The sequence below is a fragment of the Opisthocomus hoazin genome, chromosome 14 (genome assembly GCF_030867145.1).
Source record: "Opisthocomus hoazin isolate bOpiHoa1 chromosome 14, bOpiHoa1.hap1, whole genome shotgun sequence".
Taxonomy (NCBI): domain Eukaryota; kingdom Metazoa; phylum Chordata; class Aves; order Opisthocomiformes; family Opisthocomidae; genus Opisthocomus; species Opisthocomus hoazin.
This window is the reverse complement of record NC_134427.1, coordinates 19,541,338-19,562,123: the sequence shown is the minus strand read 5'-3', so window position 1 is coordinate 19,562,123 and position 20,786 is coordinate 19,541,338. Positions and strand designations below refer to the sequence as shown.

The window sequence follows — 20,786 nt, the reverse complement described above, 5'->3', positions numbered from 1 at the left end:
CATCTGGTTCCAACCCCCCTTCCATGAGCAGGGACATCTTCCACCAGATGAGGTTGCTCAGAGCCCCGTCCAACCTGGCCTTGAACACTGCCAGGGAGGGGGCAGCCACAGCTTCTCTGGGCAACCTCTGCCAGTGCCTCATCACCCTCATAGTAAAGGATTTCTTTCTTTAATTTAATCTAAATCTCCCCTCTTTCAGCTTGAAGCCATTACCCTTTGTCCTATCACTCCATGCCCTTGTAAAAGTCCCTCTCCTGTTTTCTTGTAGGCCCCTTCAGGTACTGGAAGGCTGCAATAAGGTGCCCCTGGAGCCTTCTCTTCAGATGTCAGGGTTTGATTATATACTTATATAAGCCATCTCCAAAAGTTCTATAGAAGATGTCTTTTCCTTAGTTCTGACTGCCTGTGCAGCCTGCTCTGGGTGACCCTGCTTCAGAAGGGGGGTTGGACGAGAAGACCCACAGAGGTCCATTCCAACCCCGACCATTCTGGGATTCTGTGATTTTGTGACTGTTGGCACTTCACATAGCATTCCCACAGGGTGGGCAGAACTTGCCTGTTAGTGAGGGGGAGGACAAGAATTGGAACAGTTAAATGTCTCATCCAACGATGCCTGGGTGACCCAGAGTCCCAAAAGGAATATGTACATTGAAAGACTGAAATTCAAACTCAGGTTTCTTCCAGATGGGAAAAGTGTTTAGATTCACCTTCACTAAAGAAGCATGGAGGGATCCCAAATCCACGTAAGTTCTCACTAGCTTTCCCCGGGTCAGCCTAAGATGGGAGCTGCTGCTGTTTTCTGGCCATGTAGCTATGGATGAGCACGAGCGATCTGAACATGAGCACAACCTACGGACCCATTTCAGTGATCGCCTGTGGCAGCTCCGTGATACCCAGAAAGAGTCTGACTGGTAGCTGACAGACCAGTGATCCTTTGCAAAAGGCAGCAATTTTCAAGAAGATGCAAAAAAAGTTGCCTTCCCCCCCTCCCCCCAGGTCAGCACACACCTGCATGATGTTATGTCCTTACCACAACATCAGCGTGTCCTCTAATTCCCTCCCATTTATCAACACCAAAGTCCTTTCTCTGGCACTTAAGGCAGCCTCAGCTAATATATATTTTCTCCCTATTATATTCATTTTTTTGTGAATTAAGGCTGTGAAAGATTCCTGGAGGCTGAAATGCTTGGTTTGACCAGAGAACAGGAGCCAATAACAGGACTTCTGCACTAATATGCGCCAGGTTAAGCTTGGGACGCAGGGCTGAGATTACCAATTATGGAGCTGTAGATCTTGTAACGAATGATTACAGCCATCAATCCTGTTTGTTACAGAGGATACTGACCACTGGTAGCATTAAATCTTGACAAGTACCAGCCCGGGGCTCATTTCACATCATCAAACCAGAAACGTGTACCCTGATGCTCATCTCCCAAGCCACACAGGGTTGTTCTCCTGTGAAGGTGATAGATGGTACTTGTCAGCTGCTGGTTTTTTCTTCTAGCCCATTGCTACTGGAGCAGCGTTGCCAGTTCAAATATCACCTTAGGAAAAGAACTGAACACAGAAAGCAAAATCAGGTTTGGTTTGATGATGGTTAAGTTACAGTGGGAGATGAAGAAGTTCTTCTTTACACTGCTGGCCCTCGGCTAAGAGGAGAGAACAGCCCAGAGCGCAGCAACAGCCGCAGTCACTTTGCCGTGGGTGGAGCAAAGGCTCTTATCTGGAGATTAAATGGAAGGGGCTAGTACCAGGAACCGTATGTTAACAGACTCTGTGAGTCAAATCTGTGTACACTGAAACCTACTCAGAAATGTTCCCTTCCAAGCAACTCCCTTGTGTTCGCTCTACAAACAGAAGTGCCAGTCATTCAAAAATGAAGCCCAGAGGCACACCCAGAGCAAGGCAGCATTGCCCAGCCAAGCACTGCTGTGGTATTCAGGGATCGCTTCCGTCAGCCTGAAGCCTAATGAAAAAACTTCCTGTAGAATTCCAGGTTTAACCTGACAAAGCTCAGCAGCACTTCAACCGTTTTGTCTTCCTGAAATATGCTAAAAATGTGATTGTTCAAAGACACCAAACCCAGCATAACGTGATGTACAAAGCTCTCTGGGTCAGTATCACATCTGATTGCTGGGGATGAAGAATGTAGTTAAAGATTCAACCAAGTACAGTAAAAGAGCTGCTTTAAGCCTCCAAATGCATCATTAGGTTGACTTTCAAATGCACTTTACAGTAGTTTGCTTGCTTATTGCACAGCCTCATTTGTTGTCTAAGAAGTATTTATAAGCTTTTGCTGGAGTGTTTGCTGCCTGGAAGTTAATTAATGAACTCACTGTTGTTTCCAAGCTCAAAGAGAATGAAAGTCTATAAAGGTACCGATAATATAAACTCTTCTGAGGAGAGCACCATGGTTTGTCACCTCAGAATAACTTGATCAGAAATATTCTTAATCCTCTGTATCCACTTCCCAGAAAAGGCACAGCTTATGATAAACAAACAGAATACCATTTCCATATAAAGGTGCTGGATGGGTCTCTTTTGTATTATCCATTTTCTCACTCTAGAAGAAGTAGTTTTTACTTTTAGCCATGCAAAAGGCAGGCTCCCCTAGAGCAAACTCTTTATCCCACAAGCTTTCCTCTTTCTACGGGAAAAAGAGCTGAAAGCGATACAGCAGCTCCATGATTGCCAGGAGGTCAGAGGGCTGCATGGCCAGGCACCAGCACTCTGGACTGGGTTTGGTGGGCTCGTACCTGGGCTCTCTGACTTCCCTCACACGGTTCTTTGCTAGCCAGCATCTCAAAGTGGGATTCCTGGGCACGGCAGAGCGGCGTGGGCTGACGCGTCACATCTGGCTGTCCTGCCTTCGCAGGTCCCTGTCCCGATGGCGTGAAGGCTGTCGGGTCAGTGTTGTGGGGGTATCCTCGGTGGATCTGGCAGGCCTAAGCATGCCTCCTTTCTATCCTGCTTGCCAGTTAGTGGCTTTATCCCCAGAGATAAGCTTTGCCTTTCTGCAAGTAGTGTGTATCGCTTTATGCTGAATTCCAGCTAGATCTCCCGTGCTCTGCATGGTTGTCGTGGCTCCTGCTTTGACAAGTGATCTGTCAAGGCATGGGCTGGCAATTCAACAGGTGAGTCTGTGCTGAAGTCGGTAGCCCAGGGTGCAGCTAGGGCTGCTCGTCAGTGCTCGAGGTTTTTCGTTTTTCCCTTAAACTTACTGAAATCCAGTGAAAGGGACAGAGAAAGCCACAGAATCATAGAATCATAGAAAGTTTTGGGTTGGAAGGGACCCCTAGAGGTCATCTAGTCCAACCCCCCCGCAGCGAGCAGGGACACCGCTAACTACATCAGGTTGCTCAGAGCCCTGTCCAACCTGGCCTTGAATGTTTCCAGGGATGGGGCCTCCACTACCTCTCTGGGCAACCCGTTCCAGCCATTTGAGCATCCAGCATCATCCAGCATCATCTTTATCAGAGTAAGCATGGATGGCAGTGTTCTGGCCCTGTCCTGGCTGGGGAGAGTCTGCCCGTCCTTGACGTGCCCCTGGCAGTTTCGGGTGGACGTAAGCACTTTCCACTGCCTGTCAGGGACTGGGGTGTTGTTGGGTGCAGACAGGCATCACCCCAAAGCTGGCTGCTCACCAGCGTGTGAAGGAGAAACACCTGGGGAGCACTTTGACAATGTATGAATTTTTATTTTATACACGAGCACTAGTAAGCCCGGGTTTATCAGCACTGCTCTCCCCATCAGCAGCTGTGACATGACCCCAGACTGCTCTGGAATTTGAAGGTGCCCTGATTCCCTTCCTGCATCCTTCCCACCACAACCTCATGCTTCCCATGTCCCTATTTTGGTATTGACCCCACTGGCATTTCCAGCACAACCCTGTGATTTCTGTCCCGCTCCTCAGAGAAGCCGTGGGCTGTGCGAGTCAGCTGGAGGACTCCATGGGAGAGCGAGGGGACTGAGCTGCTTCCCCAGCACAATGTCCATCGAGCCATCCGAATCATGTAGCTCACCCCCCAACACCAAGGCTGCTTTCATCGCTGTAATTGCTTCGCTGATCCTGCTCACGATGGCTCTTTTTGCTTATGGCAGGGGTGACCGTAAAATTACACACAGCTCCCCAGAGAAGGCTGCCTTCACACCACCATGTGCTGGCCTCAGCTGTCTGTGGAGGAATATCTGTAAAGAGCCCTTTGTGGAGATACAGTCTGGAAGTTTTCAGGAAAAAATCCTAGGTGATAACTGTGGAATCCAAGACAATTGTGTGTCCCTGTAAAAGCTGCAGAGGATAAATACTGCCCAGCCACAAAAGTGCAGCCCCCTGCCAGACACCCCAGGAGGCACCTAAATGATCTTTATCACCTGAACATTGTCCCAAGTGGGTGACTGGCTGTGCCCGTCTGCCCACAATATTTCTGCTGCTGCGAGGAGAATCACACCTGACAGAAGCGGGATGTGGGAGAGCGAAGAACTTTTGCAGCCAGCCGCTGCTCCTGTCCCACTGTGGAGGATGCTCCTGGGTGCTGTGGGGATGGCACTGCTGCCTCCACATTTCTTGTCCATTGCTTGGCCATTGGGGTAGTTTGGATGTTTTAGATTTCTCCAGAACGTGGCAGGCAGTTAATTCAGTTGGATTTTGTTAAGAGCAGGTAAAATTCTAGACCTCTGCCATCTGATCTGACTCGTTGGACAGACACAGAGGGTGTAGAAAGTTTTCTTATCCTGTATCCGCAGTGGGAAGTTGTTGCCTGCTACAGCTGAAGGGATTTGTTTGTGTGCAGCACATTGCAATAGAGCTCTAACACCCGTCGCCACCACGGTGTTTATTTAGCCATGCAAGTCCCACATGAAATCGGTGTGTATGTGAGCACCTGGATAAATTTGTGGATCTGGCTCAGGCCTTTTCAGCTGATAGTAACACTCCCCCTGTCTTCCCTGCCTTCTGTCCTGAGAAAAGCATAAAAAGGCAGAGAAACGGCTGCTCGTGATGCTGCCCTGGACCTCCTGCGGATGCTGGTGTAGCACCCACGGGACCCAGGGCCAGGCTGCCTTGGGTTCTGCTGGGCTAGGACGATGGGAGTGCTGGAGAGAGTTGTCTTGCAGGAGCAGAGTGATGGTTCTGCGGCAGTTGTGCTGTTCCTATCAATGGTAAGTTCTACCCCCTCGTCTGGCGTGTGAGCTGTGCACCGCGGGCACAGGCAAAGGAATGACTTTCTAACAAAAAGTGCCACCATCAATCAAGCCATTTATGCGCTGTGGCTCAGGTGTCAAAACCAAAGCAAGCTCTCCGCTGCATGATAAATCACAGTAAAGTGGTTCTGTCTTTGTAGAATTGCTCTTCCCTTGAATTTGCATTGGCTGCATAACCTTTGCACTGCATATCATTAACTCTTGTTGTTACGTCTTTTTTTCACCACTTGTTCTTTTTCATGAAGTTTCAAAATTGAAGCTAATAAGGCAAAACAAAATGGAAAATTCACATTTGGCATCTGGAGATTAAACTGTCTATCAACCTTGTCAGAGGGAAAGGTCTCTTTTCTGATCATCATTTGCATTTTCATAGGTTAATTTCTGAAACCGTTAAGTGGTACTGTTCCTGGAGTTTGGCAGCATTTGTTGTACTTGTCTAAAATGAAAAATACTTTCAGCTTAAGACTGCATATAACGGTATAATTTATACGGTACCTGTTTGCCTGAAGAGGTATGATAATGTGATTTTAGGATTATGGTGCCAAATGAAAACCTGGCATAAGATTCATGCAATTGTGCTGAACCCTGCGGTTTCCACCTGCTTCTGCTGTCTCTGAAACGGAGGGTTTAGGTGGATAGATGTTAAAACAATGCTAGTGTTTGGTGCTTTTCAAACACACCAATTCGTGCTGTCAAATAAATACAAGGCAATCTCTTTCTTTATTTTAAGAAAATAGCCAGTTTTTAATTCTCAGTGTTTCAAGCAAATGCTTGGACACAGTGGCCTCAGTGCTGACCTCAGCTGCTCCCTACTCCAGGTAGGGAGGAATTGCTAAAATCTCTTTGCTTTTGGCGTGCTCCAAGAGACTGAAGCAGCCTCTGGTGTCTGAGCATTGTGTTGCCTGCCCGAGTTTCACCTGGGTGCTAATCCTTTTCATTTTACTTCCTGCGACTGGCTCCTGAAGCGAACTGAAGTCTCTGGGAGAAGCTGTTGTGTGTCCAGGCTCAGCAACTCGGCTGCCCCTGAGGGGAGCCCACATTCAGCGAGACCGCGCGGCCTTTTTCTTGGGGAGGTGGGATAATAGTTGTATATGCCATTGATTATTAATACTTGCATAGCTCGTTTTCCCTCAGCTGCCCTTGTCCAGGAATGTGTGCCGTGGGGTCCCGGGCATGGCTGGAGCCTGGCTTTGCCTCCTGGCAGCTGGCTTCCCACTGCTGCTCCAGCCCCAGCTCCTCGAGGCCCACCTCGGGGCGTTTCCTTGGGAGACTCCAGATTCCCCAAAGCTGGGCAGTACTTTGGAAATGCTGTGATATCTTAAGGTGGGCAAGCTAATGAGCGGCGAACTAAGAGGCGACCTTATAAATGCTTATAAATATCTCAAGGGTGGGTGTCAGGACGGGCCCAGCCTCTTCTCAGTGGTGCCCAGCAACAGGACAAGGGGCAACGGGCACAAACTGAAGCAGAGAAAGTTCCAGCTGAACATGAGGAAGAACTTCTTCCCTCTGAGGGTGACGGAGCCCTGGAACAGGCTGCCCAGGGAGGTTGTGGAGTCTCCTTCTCTGGAGATATTCAAGACCTGCCTGCACAATTTACAGAATCACAGAATCACAGAATGGTAGGGGTTGGAAGGGACCTCTGTGGGTCATCCAGTCCAACCCTCCTGCCGAAGCAGGGTCACCCAGAGCAGGCTGCACAGGACCTTGTCCAGGCGGGTCTTGAATATCTCCAGAGAAGGAGACTCCACAGCCTCCCTGGGCAGCCTGTTCCAGGGCTCCGTCACCCTCAGAGGCAAGAAGTTCTTCCTCGTGTTCAGACGGAAAGGTCCTGTGCAGCCTGCTCTGGGTGACCCTGCTTCGGCAGAGAAGTTGGACCAGGTGACCCACAGAGGTCCCTTCCAACCCCGACCATTCTGGGATTCTGTGATTCTGTGAAGAGTGACTGCTTGCTTAGTGCCTGGTTTTGATGAGACTTTTCCTTTTGATTCCCAGGAGCTTCGTACTGGGAGGAGGTTACTTGTTTAGTTGGTTTAAATTCTCAGGAAGAATGATACCATGCTTCCTATCCTGCTTTGTTAATAATCTCATTAGGGTTGTCTTAATCATTTTAATTACACCGAGTATGCCAGTGCAATGATGCGATGTGATGGAGTTGTTGAGCAGAGGATCAGCTATCCTGAATAAAAAACAGTGCGGAAGACTGGCAGAGATAAACCTAGGTACTTTCATTGTCGTGCCTTTGGTTTGCTTGTGGCAGGCAACTAAGGTTATCCATCAGCTGGTCGGGACTCTGATCCTGTAGCCCAGCAGCTTTGTCGCACACCGTGTATCAGCAGATCGCCTTCTCTGGAAGCACTGGTTATCCTTCGGTGATCAAGCAGGCAGCGAGTTTGCAAACTGGAGGGAAGCGGTGGAAAATGAAACTGTCAGCGGCCCGTACATCACGGGAGCAGCTGGAAAAGCGATCACTCAGATGACTTCATCTGAAAAACACATGAATCTTAATAGTGCGTAGGGTGTAACCTTTGCAGAACAACTGTCTAATCCAGTTGTACGCAGCGATTTGATTCAAATGAGCTAATAAAAGCAGTGGGGCAGCCTGGCCTGGCACAGCTACCTCCCTGTCACGCCTTTGCTCGCAGCAGCAGGGTTTTGCGGCTGTGCAAACACGTCCTGTTGGTGGAGAAGCCGCTGGTCCGTGGCCGGTGGCTGCAGCACGCTGTACGCCAGCCCGTGCCCTGCAGCCCAGCTCCCTCGAGCCAGGAGAAGTCTTGTTTTGTGCTTCCTACAGCCAGGCTGTGGTCCTGCACATCCGCGGCCATGTCCTCGCTCCCGCGTCGCGGCTGGCTTGCTGCTGTGCCAGAGGTGATGCAAAGCTCCTCCTGGGTGGCCTCTTCTATAATGCTCAAGAAGTAACATGATATGTTCTTGAAGCCTGTAAGAAATGCTGAAAACCTTCAAATTCTGTAAGCAGACAGCCCCCAGAAAGAACAAATGGCTTAAAATCTGGTTCAGGGATTTATTTATTGGCACCACCGATGTGACTGGTGTTGAACTAGCGTTAGCTTTTCGTTCTGCCCACTTTCGTTCTGCAGGTTAACGCCATATATCCAGCCAGGACTGTTCCACTCAGCATCCGTCACGGTCACTGTCTTTGCATCTCTCGAAAAAGCTGTTTTCAGCTCACTGTGATTTTGAGAGTCAGGTCACACCCCAGCTGACCACCGACCTGTAGCAGACGGATTAGAGCGGCTGTACATTGCTAACAGTAATTACATGCAATTAAAGTGCCTTCCTGGGACAGCAAGACCCTGACCTTGCGAACGATCATTTGCTGCCTTGATTTGAGCCCTGTGGTGTCAGTGAGGCTGCACTGAAGTCAGCCGCGCGCACGGCTGTGGATGCAGGGCTGAGGTCTGGGGGCGAGGAGGACACCGCCGAGCACACGTGCTGGAGGCAGCTGCTGTCCAGCCTCTGTGCTTCATGACGGTGATGCTTCTTGGGGGGGAGACGTTGACCTAAGGTGCACCGGGATTGTCAAATTTATCATCAACCGTGTAATAATTAATGGTTTTCCCTAAATCCCTAGGTCTGGGCATGGTGGTGGTGAATAATGACATGAAAGGTCAGATTCTGTTTGGTTTTTCTTTAAGGAAAGATTGTTTCTATCCTTTCGGTTGCATAGAAAAATCTTAAAATGGTTCCAAATATACCCTAAAAGAGCAAAAACCAGAAAGCAAATCAATTATGCACATAATTTTTATTTTTTAAAAAGTATTTTAAACAATATTTACATTATTTTTGTGGCCCTGTTGATGGTTTTTGACTGTTTGGAGTGGCTCTGCTGAAGCACAGAACTACCATGAATATGTCATCATATGGCTTTAGAAAGGATTAAAAACTATTAGCAGCTTCTTGCAGTTTGGACTTTAAAACCAAGCAGGACAACACCTCTTCCCAATTTTTCTACTTCAACATTGTATTAACAACAATAATAATAATGTTAGTAATATAGTTGGCAATTAGTTGATAATTTCTAGAAATAAATTTATTTGTATAATGTAATGTCTTTTGCAGTTCAAATGCCATTCATAGGCTACTTGCATTTTTGCAAGTGTTTCCTTTTTTAGCACATGAACTGAGCAAAGGGATAAATGTAAATGGTGTGGGAGTTCATCACAAGGGCTGACTCTTGACAATTAAAAAGGACTTGTTTAATTGTGATTGAGCACAAATCCACGTGATATTTTTTATATGCCTTAAATGCGTTATCCCTCATTGTAGCAGCTTAATTTGCAGTACCAAAGAACATGCAGCAAATATTTCCTGTTTCCTTCAAAAATGCTATTTCTGTGGTCTCGTTCCTGTAAGCAATCTCATTTTGTGCAGTAGTCCCTCAAGGCAAACACAGCAAAAGCAATACTTCCTCTAAGCAAATATCAGCATAATGCATTTAGGCTTTTTTTTTTTGTATTTTAATCATATAAAATTCTGGCAGAGTCCTCTTTTATTCCACGCATGTTAAGTAAACAGCCTATTTGGATACTTTTTTTTGCAGTACAAAAGCTCTGTGTACATTGGAGGCTTAAAACCTCCTTGCACCCTGCTGAGATGGGAATGCACGCAGGTGGGCGTTTCAGCCTTGCATGGTTTGGTGGAGGGAGAGAGGGAGGAAGGGAAGGGACACCTCTGCTGTTGTAAGGGGACAGGAAAAAACTTCTCCTGGTTTTTCGTAATGAGAAATCATCTTCAAACTAATGTTCCTTTTTCTTTTTTATAGAATTATTCTTAAGAATTCTCTTTTCTGCTCTGATTAACAAGGCACAAAATTCCAAATGCATTTTGTCCTTCAAAATTCTGGTTATAAGCAGCTTTGAAACGCTTTTGTTTTTGGAAAAAATCATGGGAGTTCTTGCACTGGTGCCTGGCAGTTCAGTGGGATTTCTCTCAAGACAGACGTCTACTTACAGCGCTTAAAGTCTACTGGGAAAATGAGCGTGTCATTAGGGGTCTGACGTAAGGCCCAGTACAATCCATAAAAATGGCCTAAGTGAGGGACTGGCTGAAAGCTTGTGTGCTGGTAAAGAACCCAGCGTGAAGGTGTCATCAGCTGTCACGACATGCAGAGTCTGCGCCCGTTGCTGGGGAAGGGAGCCCTTAGGATGTCCTAGGAGTTCGTACTGGGAATGACACACAGGTGGAGCTCAGATTTTGAACTTTGAAATTTTGAACTGGGGATGATGCACGGGTGGAGCTCAAATTTTGAATATCATCAGCTATCGCGACATGCAGAGTCTGCGCCTGTTGCTGGGGAAGGGAGCCCTTAGGATGTCCTAGGAGTTCGTACTGGGGATGACACACAGGTTGAGCTCAGATTTTGAACTTTGCCTGTGGTATATTTATTCTGAAATCAAGATTATGTCACATGTTATAGGGGGCAAAAAAGGGCATTCCAGAGCTGACCATGTGCCGTGCTGACTGTGACAAGGAGGGGTTTTGCGGACCTGGAACGTTTGTGTGCCGAGTCTTGCGCTGGAGCGGAGCGGAGCTTCGTATCTCTCAGCAGCCCTTCTGCTGAGTTTTCCCATTTCGCATGACAGATCCGTGAACAAAGCCGGCCTCTGCATCTCTCAGCGGCGGGAGGGTAGGTCAGGAAGGCCTGGTACCCTGCCCTGGCCGAGCTTTCCCACAGGGAAACGCAGCGGGCTGTGCAGCGCTGATGGTGAAACAGCGTCTGCGGGGAGGGTTGTGCCGCTGTGGGTAACTCTGTCCTTCGCTCTGCTTCACGGGAGTTCTTTCTCTTGCAGCCTAATGTAGCTGTAGATATTCTCCTTACGTGGAGAAACAGCTACTCCTTATTCTGTATCTTGCAAACAGCTTCGCCTCTGTGTTATCTTTCCTTCGGTGGTACCACGCTGCAGCGTAGCCTTTATTTAGGACACCCTGTCAGAACCAAGGAGAAATCCAGGTTTTAAATGTGATTTGGACGGCCAGAGGGCAGCAAACTCACTCATATTTCAAAGAAACCTCTGTACGAAAGAAGATTTATTGTTTGCTTATTTTTAAAGGCATGCCAAGATGTGTTCCCAGCAGGAGACACTGTATTATTTCCTCTTACAACATACTGCATTTTTAAAGCCGGTTAGCAGCAAACATGTATGTCTGATGGCTTTCTGCTGATGGGAAGGGAGCATGCAGAGCATCCAGAGGACAGGGATGGGGCAGTCTGCGGAAGGGATGTCAGGCAGTGTCACTTAACCATCAACAGCACATTTCTGTCCGAAAACGATAACCTTTGCTCATTGCCTCTCTTGGAGAAGTCACCTTCTGTTCCATGTTGTCGTCTGCTGTAAGCTGGGTCACTGCATGTCTTGGAAGCCAGAGAACAGATTTCTCGGGATGCTTTTTGCCGTAAGCACCATATGTCTAGCCTGAATCCTCAGTTCAGCACAGCAAACCTGGAGCAACGGTGGTGGCAGGAGCAGCTGCACAGTGTTTCCTTTACTGTGATGGTTTCACTCTGTTGTAGCGCTGCCCTCAACCTAAACACATATGGCCACAAATATATGTATTGCAACTGGAGCAGTATGTCTCGGTACACAGTCAGGGCTGTTCCATCTCATGCACGGGTGAACTCTCACCTGTTTCCTCTGCTAACACTGATCAGTACCAGTCTTGGCATCCTGTTGGAGGTCTCAGGCTCTAGGTCTGCTTTCCAGAAGGATTTTCCGTGGGCCCACCAGGTTTTGCATGGTTATTTGGCTTTCTGGCCGCTGGAATGAGATAAGCCATAAAACCCACCGGTGGTCTCAAAGGAGTCTGGTTTGGGACCAGACTCCACTTACCACCTTTCGAAGCGAGACTCCCTGGCCGGATTGCCTCAGCTCCTGACGTAGTTGGTGAAAGAAGATGAGGCACCTCAGGAAGGAGGTCCACACTCTTCCTCACCTGTTGTAGCATGGGGTGACTCCTCTCTACAAATGCCTGCGTTCCTCCATTTCTATAGGGAATCCTCAACTCTAGCAACCAGCTCTTCTCACTACAGGTGTGAGTCTGGACCTTGCCCCGGTAACCGGGTGCAGACTCAAGGCTCTTGTGTCACTGGAGCTGCGGGCGGCTGCGGATGCGTTGCTGTTCCACTCTGTTGCTGGCAGCTGGGGTGAACATGGCCCTGTGAAGGTTGTTGGCTTTGCCATGAGCAGTTAGTAGCATCTTTCCCACGACTTGGGCCACATGAGTGGTAAGTGTCTCAGAAAGTTCTCTGAAACATGAGCCAATTTATCTTTTAAAACTGTTATTAAATAATAATAATAATAAAAAATCTTACAATGCTAGCAGTGCTGAGCAAGATAGTATAAAAAATCTTTCATAGTTCTCACTGCCAGCCAATCCGAATTTATACCTTACAGGGGAAAGGACACAGAGCCTCAGTTTTCGATTAAAACAGCTCAGCTTTTTGTCACTAAAAATTGAGGCCCACAGTGCCAAATTAAATAAGGCCGGGTTCTTAGCTGGTTTAAACTGGATGAGCTCCGTGTAGCTTCAGTTGACCTGCGCTGAATTTTACTTGCTGGATTTTGGCTGTTGCATGACTTTCCTGCTCTAACCAAGTAAGATATACAGCAGGCTTGCAAGGGACATGTCTGAAGAGACACATTGCTATTCTGCACCTGTGCAGTCCCAGAGTCACAGTTCCTGCAGATGCGAGATCCTGCTCATACACAGATTTGTCGTTTTTCTTTTCTCCTTTGGAGTCTGCATTGATGTTTACAGCTTGCTGGTGGAGCATTTGCACTAATGGACAGGGGATTTTTTTCTGTTTCTTTATTCCAGCATGCTGTAAACTAACAATTTAACATCCAGTAAACAAAACTGAGAGGCAGTTTGTTCTCAGCATAATATTTTAGTGACAAGACAGTAGGAAGTAAATGGCATCTACAAGCACCGTGTTCTTCCCTTGGTGCTCCCAGTAATTTTAGCACTGCAGTTATGTAGCCGGGGAGAAAAGTTACAGAGACACCATTGGGGCAGCAAAAATTTGAGTGAAAACCCCCAACGAAATAGTTGCTGGTGATCTTGTCATGCTTCCACATTTAGTTTCCTCTAACACTGAACCGAATCATGAAGAAACGCCGAGAGCATTAATCACACTGCTATATACTTTTCAGCGATCTTTTGGCAGCTTTTTGAAAGTCACAGCTGAAAATACTGAAAACACTCTAGGCTTAATGAGATTTGAGTTAAGAAAAAGGATACCATAGAAAGAAAAAGAAGAACAGCGAGCTGTGTTATGGCTCTACCTACTGAGATCCCAGCGTAGGCGAGATAAGAAGAGGACTGTTCATCCCCATTGAAGGTGCACCTGATCTAAAGAAGAGTCATCCGTTGTGCGCTGAAAAGTTTTGTGGGTTTTGAGGGACTTTTCTGCCTGACTGGAGTGCAAATGAACAAACCTTTGCCACTTCAACCATGGCACAAGGGGAGGAGGCGTCCCCAGAGACAGATCCCTGGCAGAGCAGTAACGCCTAAGGGTTATTGCAGAAGCACTGCACTCTTGAGGCAAGCCCAAGGCTGGTTTAAAATCTACCAAGGGCTTAAACAGCCCCAAGTACCCTCTTCTCCCTGCTTTCCCCTCTGGGCTGGGTGCTCCAGGGCCACGGGGATTCCTTGACCAGACCCACAGAGCCAGAGATACTGGGCCAGCTCAAGGACGTCCGATCTTCTTTCCCAGGCACAGAGGTTTATGCACTTGGCAGATATCATCCTTAACACAGATCATCAGGGCTGCAGGGGGGCCATAAGCAAAGTGCCGGCTGATCGCAAGAGATGCTCGGTGCCTTGTAAGGGCAGGCAGCAGTTGGCATCTCCCAGACGCAGAACACCGCCCAGTATTTTAAGCTTAATAGCCCAAACCTGAGACGTGAATCAGCAGTTCATTTTAGGATACAGACCATAAAAGCTTAAATAGAGATCAGGAAGTAAATCCAATTTTTTCCCACCTCTGCCTACTATTTTAGTGGTTCGTGTGGTTCTGCCAGTTGTTCTCAGGAAGACATTAAAAGATTGAGAGTTGAGAAAAGCATAGGAGTAGCTGGCTGCAGTAATAAAATGCATCTCTTCATGGATTTTACAGGCTCTTGTAGAGTTGTCCCCATGTGACTGTATTTACTCACTTCCAAGTCACATTTTTCTGAACAGGACTGGCCAGCAATAAAACCTTTACTAAGCTGTTGTTCCTTCCTCCACTTGACGCAGAAGTGTTGACTCTCCAGCACCCACAAATTCATACTCATGATGATGTTTGGACACTTTGTATGTCTGTGACTTCTGAAGTGTACTGCATGCTGTGGGATTGTTATTTTACGTCCATTATCAGGCATAGGCTATAATAGCCTGGGTTTAGGGTACCTGGATAAAAATGTGAAAGCACAGGCTGTAAATCCAAGCAATATTGTACTCTATTGACTGCTCATATCAACATTCTTCCTGCAGTTGGAGAATCCAGTTTGCACTGATTAATTTGGTGCTGAAACGCCAGAATGGATTCTGAGCATCCAAGCCAAGTTACAGTACAAGTAATAGCACACTGATCTCAGCGGGCTTTAGCGTTATTGCCATTGACTGGAGCTGAAAGGTAGGAAAGTTAAGTGATTTCCACAGCATTACATGAAGGTAATGGCAGGGTCAGGAGTAAGACTCTGGCTGTTTGCCTTCAAAGCCAGCGCTCCATTCTGTAGCCTAAAGGCACCACTGAAAAGAGTAAGCCAAGGAGCCGAAGGCCGTTGGCAGAGCTGTCTCAGCCTCCTCAGCTCTCCGTTTACCCGAGCTGGAGGAGATGCATAGCTGCCACTAGACTTATCTCAGCTACCTGAGACCGTTAGAGTGATTCTGCTTTGCTGCAGCTGGAAATCAGCATTTACAGTGGGAAAGCAAATACTCCAATACAAATATCCCCATGTCCTGAACGCTTAATGTCCCTCTGTTCAAAACAAATACTTTAATCTCATTGTAGAGGCTCAAGCTTGCAGAGGCATTTGAGGATTGCCCAGGAGCAGCGCATCACTGGGCAGACCAACAAGTTTCATCTCAGGGCTGGAACTCGCGAACGAGTCAGTGGTGTTGTTGGGGACAAATTAGACTTTGGGGCAAGGTGCTTCACGTTGCATCCTTCATCCCTTCATCTTTAAAATAAGGACAGTCATGTAAACGAGTTTGTGTGTAGCAGGCAAACAGCAGAATCTGAGTGCGTGTGTGAAAGTGCGACAAGTCTTGCTTCAGCCTTCTCTGTTGTAGAAGATGAAACCTGCGGGAGCTGCTGTGGACTGCACATGGCTGCGTGTTGCTCCCACTGCCCTTTTCTCACCTGCGTGCCAAATCCTTTCAGTGATGCGCTGGTTTTTTTCCTAACGTGGCACAGGCGCATTGTAGACTACCATGGCCCAAATTAGCAAGATAGGGGCATTCCTCGGCTCTCCTGGGGCCGCGGTTTCTGCTCCCTGCCGAAGATCTCTCGCTGTACCTTGTGCCTCTCTTCATTGGTGACTTTGCTTTGGTGTGAGGGGATGGAGAGCGGCAGGGCACCGAGGGGGATGCAGGGCAGCACCGTGGGTCTAGATTATGCTGAAGAGGTAAGCAGCAGGGATGTAGGAAACCTCATAAACTGGAATTTCTGGGAGTGTACCGTCAAATCCTAACTCAGCGCTTAGTTTTTGCTGGCTCGCATTTGAATGGGGGCTTGGCAGGGAGGGGGTTTATACTTTGTTATCTGCCCGAGGTGAAGACTGGATTACCCCTCGGCCCCCAGCATCCCTCTCCATTACCCAGCAGGCAGGGATGGAGGGGAGCGGGACGGGTTTTCTCAGAAGCTGCCAACCCTGCCATCCACCCCGAGAGGAGACGGCTGGGAGCCACGCACGGGCTGCTCCCGCCGTGGGGCTGCTCCCGCCACGGGGCTGCTCCCGCCACGGGGCTGCTCCCGCCGCAGGGCTGCTCCCGCCGCAGGGCTGCTCCTGCTGCGGGGCTGCCTGACACCGAGAGCGGGGGCTAACGCTGCCTGCTCCTGCTCTGCTACTACCTCACACCCCTCCTTACCACCTCACACCCCTGGTACCACCTCACACCCCTCACAAGGCGTCGCCTTTCCGAGGAGGGCCCTGTGCTGCCCGTGCCCAGGCTGGGACCAGTTACCTCGCCTTTACAAGCCACAATCTAAAATAACGAAAAATTACAGTTGGGAAAATCGAAGGGGTCCCCAGTCCCAACCTGCTTCCCAAACCCAAACTGCCCCCCGCTAACCGGCCTCAGCACCCCCCCCCCCCCCCCCCGAACACCCCCGCTCCCGCTCTCCCCGCTGCCAGCTCCGGGCCGGGTTTTCCGCGGTGCTGCCTCCCGGCCACGCCCCCGAGGGCATAGCCCCGCCCCCGAGGGCATAGCCCCGCCCCGGCCGGCCGCCCCACGCCGCCGAGGCCAGGTAAGGGCCGCCGGGCTCCGTCGGTGCCGGTGCGGAGCCCGGCGGGGCAGCGGGTGCCAGCGCCCCGGGTCTGTGCGCGGCCGCTCGGCTCGGCCCGCCCCAGCCCCGCGGACCGGCAGCGCTCGGGGGCGGGCGGTGGGATGGCGGCCGGGGGACCGCTCCGCTCCCCGCCCCGGACTCCCCCGGGGGAGGCCGGCGCCCCGCAGCCGCGGGGTGTTGCCGTGGCCCCTCCGAGCTGGTGGGGTGGCTGCTGGTGCTCAGAGGATGGGCGTCGGGCCGAAGGTGCGGCGGGGTGCTGGAGAACATCCGACGGGAAGGACTTCTGGGGGAAAAAAAGAGGAAAATCCAACGAAGCGAGGGGTCCTTGCGATGCTTCACAGCGTGCTGCTGCTGATTGCTTCCCCGCGTGGGACCGAAGGGAGCACGACCCGTCCCTTCCCCGCAGTTTCTCCTGCTGCTTCGGCTGCATTTGCATCGCCCCCCTCCACTCCGGCTTTATTTACTTCCTCAGCGTTGTAAATAGTTGGCATGGCAACCAGAGCAGCGTTTATTAATTTCTGCTCCCCAAGTGCCGGCTCACCGGTGTGATGGATGCTGTGGTATAAGCTATGGGAACTTGCGGCTGCTGCTCTGTGGTTTATTATGTCTGTCTTGGAATTTTTGGCAGTGAATAGTTCTAAAATAGAGTAGTTTGCAATGGAGCTTATCCTCCCCAGTGATGTTAGAGACCATTCTGTCCCCCCTGCATCTCTCGCCCCAGGGTATGGTCAGGACAGTGAAGATCTGCTGTCCGCCCGCTGTGATGCTTCTGTGGGGTGTCAGCAGGCAAGGATCGGTTCGTTAGGAGGGCTGAGCCCACCGCCTTTATCCCCCTCTCCCCCTCCCTGCTCCACCTTTGGCAGAATATCTGAGAAGCTCCACGTGGAGACCCACGTTTCTGCTCTCCTGCGCAGTTCTGTAATTGAAGCGTGAAGTTGTTTTTTCCTCCTGAACCCATAAATCACGTCCCTTTCGTGGGCCTCCGTTGCGGGGAAGGAGGCAGCCCTTGCCACAGTATGGCGCAGCGTGGACAAAGTGGTCATTGTACAGCTGGCTCACTTGGATTGCGTTTAAATCAATATTGTTATCTGCACTTCAGAGGTGTAGGGGGGGAGAAAGGACAATAATAAATGTTTGTGGCTGTCCTGAGGGAGATCAGCAGGCAGCGAAGCCGCACTGAGAAGTGAGTGCCTATTAGTGACTCTTGAATCAGAATGAAATTACCTTTTTGCAAGTTAAAGCTAATGGTGTGGTTCATCTTGGAGGGGAGGAAGCAGGTGGGATCAGGGCACCAGCTCAGCTCAGCCGACCCACGGAGGACGTCGTGTGCTGCCGGCAGCCGCTCTGGGTGGCTGCTTGGAATGAGCTTGGCTCCCTGCAGCAGGTTTGGCCCCAGCCACTGCCTCCTCGCAGACGTGCAGCTCGCCGGGCTGCGCCTCGCGCTGCGAAGCAGAGCAGTCGGCAGCGTGGAGAGTCACCGGGCAGGTGTTTCACCCTCTGCAGGGTAATGTGCATTTTACCTGACGCCATCATCGTACAGTTATCTCTGGGCAGAATTATAGTTGTCGCTGGTTGTATAAAAGCTCCGAAGCTTATTCAGGCTGAGCACCTAGAAATGAAACTGCACTGGTCAACAGGACAGGTGATCTCGTTACTCTTCTCCAAAAAGCCTGGCTTCCCCACCTCCCTGCCAGATTTGCCAAGCATTCATGGCGCTGCGCAGATGGGAGAGACACCTTGTCTGCGCGAGAACATGGTGCCAGATGATCGTCTGAAACCGATTTTATTTTTAATGATTTAATTAAATTGGTGCAATCTGTGTTTGGATTTCTCTCTGGAGTTTACTGAAACTTTATCTTGAGCTGAGCTGGGTGGCAGTCCGTGTGCGCACGCGGATTTGTGCTAGTTGGAGCACATCTGTTTGTAGCCGTGCCTGCAGGTAATTAACCTGTTCTAGCTTTCTCCTGTAAAGAAAAACTGATATGAGAACTGTGCCTTGGTGGTAGAATGAAGGTGGCCTCGGATTTACTTAATGAAGTAGTTAATTTCCGGGTGAGTTTAGATTGCACATCGCTGGCAGTATTCGCCTCCTCACGTGTTGTACATCGCCCTTCGCTGGGAAGGCTTAAATACAGGATCCTCCACCGAGCTCCGAGCTCCGCAGGGGACAGACAGTGGAAGCCAGGGCTTTTTTTTCTTAGTGTAGGTAGCAAGTGCTGCCAGCGATACCTCCTGTCCCACCCGTGTCCTCCAGCTCTGAGAGCACGTACGTGGCTCCGAGAAGTGAATTCATGGCTGAGTTTGTGTTTGCATTGCAAAGTCGCGTTATTCCTGGAAGAAAAGTGGCCAGTTTATTAATAAATATTCCCGTATATGAATTTGTTTTCTCATGGAGCAAGATCAGTGATGGAAGGTGAAGTCTCAGGTTCAGTGATGGGATTGCTCCCCGTGCAATTCCCTTTCGCTGTGTCTTGGGGTGACAAGGTAAAACAGCTTTATTTAAAACTGTAGCGTAGCGCCTTGCTGTACTCGAAGCAGGCGCAGCCCAGACCAGTCCAGCCTCAGTGCAGGCTTCGGAAGTGGAAGAGAAGAAGGCGAGGATCCCAAATCAGGCAGGGGCTTGAGCTGTGTTTTTCTCCCCTTTCCTAATGTGGGTGCTGACCGCAGACTCTGGCTGTGGCCCCTCGGTGTTTTGGCATCACAAACTAGAAATTGCGGATGGGGAGGTGATTTCTTAGAAGGTTGTTGCCAACACTTCCCTTTTCCCAGATGCTGGAAGGAATTACACCTTCCAAATACACCTCATTTTAAGCAACGAGGAGATGCACCCCACTGTTTTACCGTTACCTTCATTTCATTTTTGAGTTCAGAATTATCCAGGCGTGGCTGAGGCTTAAAAATAATCCTTGACCAGAAGGAAGGATCCCTGGTGTGCAGAGTTTCCTCAACAAGCAGCACTGGCTTCCTGTGGGTTTTAGCCCCGTGCTCTGCCTCACGCCATCGAGCTCAGCGGGCAAAGGCGTACAAAGGAATTGGGCCCCAGGTATTTGTGACTTCTGCGCTCCCACCGTGTCACAAAACCAGGGTGTGCTGTGGGGTTTTGGGTTTTATTTTGGTTTGGGTTTTTTTTTTTTAACAAAATGGCTTCTGATTCTGAGGGCTCCCAGCCCACTCTGGAGAGCCGGGCAGGTGTTTGCGAGCTCAGTATCACTGGGGCAGAACAAGCGGGGTCAGGAAAGCCATTTATGACATGTCACCACTGGAGGCAAACACGGAGAAATTATGTTTGGAAGGAGGCAGAATTGAGGTCAGCAAATATTTTTCAGGGTCAAATATAAAAGCCAGAAGTTCTCCTGGGTGGTTGCTTTTTGCTTCATCTTCCAGTCCTGCAGTTTCTTTGTTTGAACTCGGCCAAAACTTATATTCCGTCTCCCTTTTTCGTACTGAAAATATCCGGGTTCTGAGGATGAGTGAGTGACAGATGGGGACAGGGAGATGATTAGTCTAAAGAAGTAACCTTCACCTGCAGTGGTCTAACTTTAAGCTGCTAATTAATCACTTGTAGCTACTATATATTAATTTGTTGTTGCCTTTTCAAGTGTAACAGCTGAGAAGATGCTTTTAGGAGTAAGCTTCGTACCACGTTGCACCTGAAACCACTGCTGGCAGGACAGCAGGGTTCGTTAAGGCTGGCATAGCGTGCTGTTCTGCCTGGGCGGAGGGGGAAGCCTGGACACCGGGATATTTCTCTGATGGAAAGGTCAGCGCAGCAGAAGCGCCGCACGACTTGCACCAGGAGCTCCAAAGTGCCTCGCAGCTAAGCCGTGGGGATGAAGGCTCATTACAAACTAATGAACAGGGAATTGCAAATTGTTTTAAAATTCCGTTTTCTCGAGGATGTAAGCGCAGGTTTAACGCAAGCCTCAGCGCGAGCCTCTGCCCCCTGCCCCGACGCCAAGTGCGTGTCGTGGTGGTGTGGGAGCGCGTCCCGCTCGCCTCCACCGAAACTCCCTGCCCGCGCCGGGGCCGGACGCAGGCGGAGCGGCTCTGGCAGGGTCACAGACGTAGCAGCCCGATC

The 20,786-nt window shown here is 49.6% G+C and overlaps 1 protein-coding gene across 5 annotated transcripts in view; it reads left to right on the top strand.

Annotated features, from left to right (window-relative positions):
• The first annotated feature begins 16,606 nt into the window (after positions 1–16,606).
• LOC104339103 (synaptotagmin-like protein 2) overlaps positions 16,607–20,786 on the top strand; it is a 41,813-nt gene continuing 37,633 nt past the window's right edge. For 4 of the 5 annotated variants that reach the window (XR_012765494.1, XR_012765493.1, XM_075435368.1 and 1 more), the window contains exon 1: positions 16,607–16,669. The gene's annotated coding sequence lies outside the window, so the exon portion shown is untranslated. Of the gene's footprint in view, positions 16,670–16,931; positions 16,952–20,786 lie in introns of those variants that run through there. The other variant, XM_075435369.1, reaches the window with a different exon arrangement.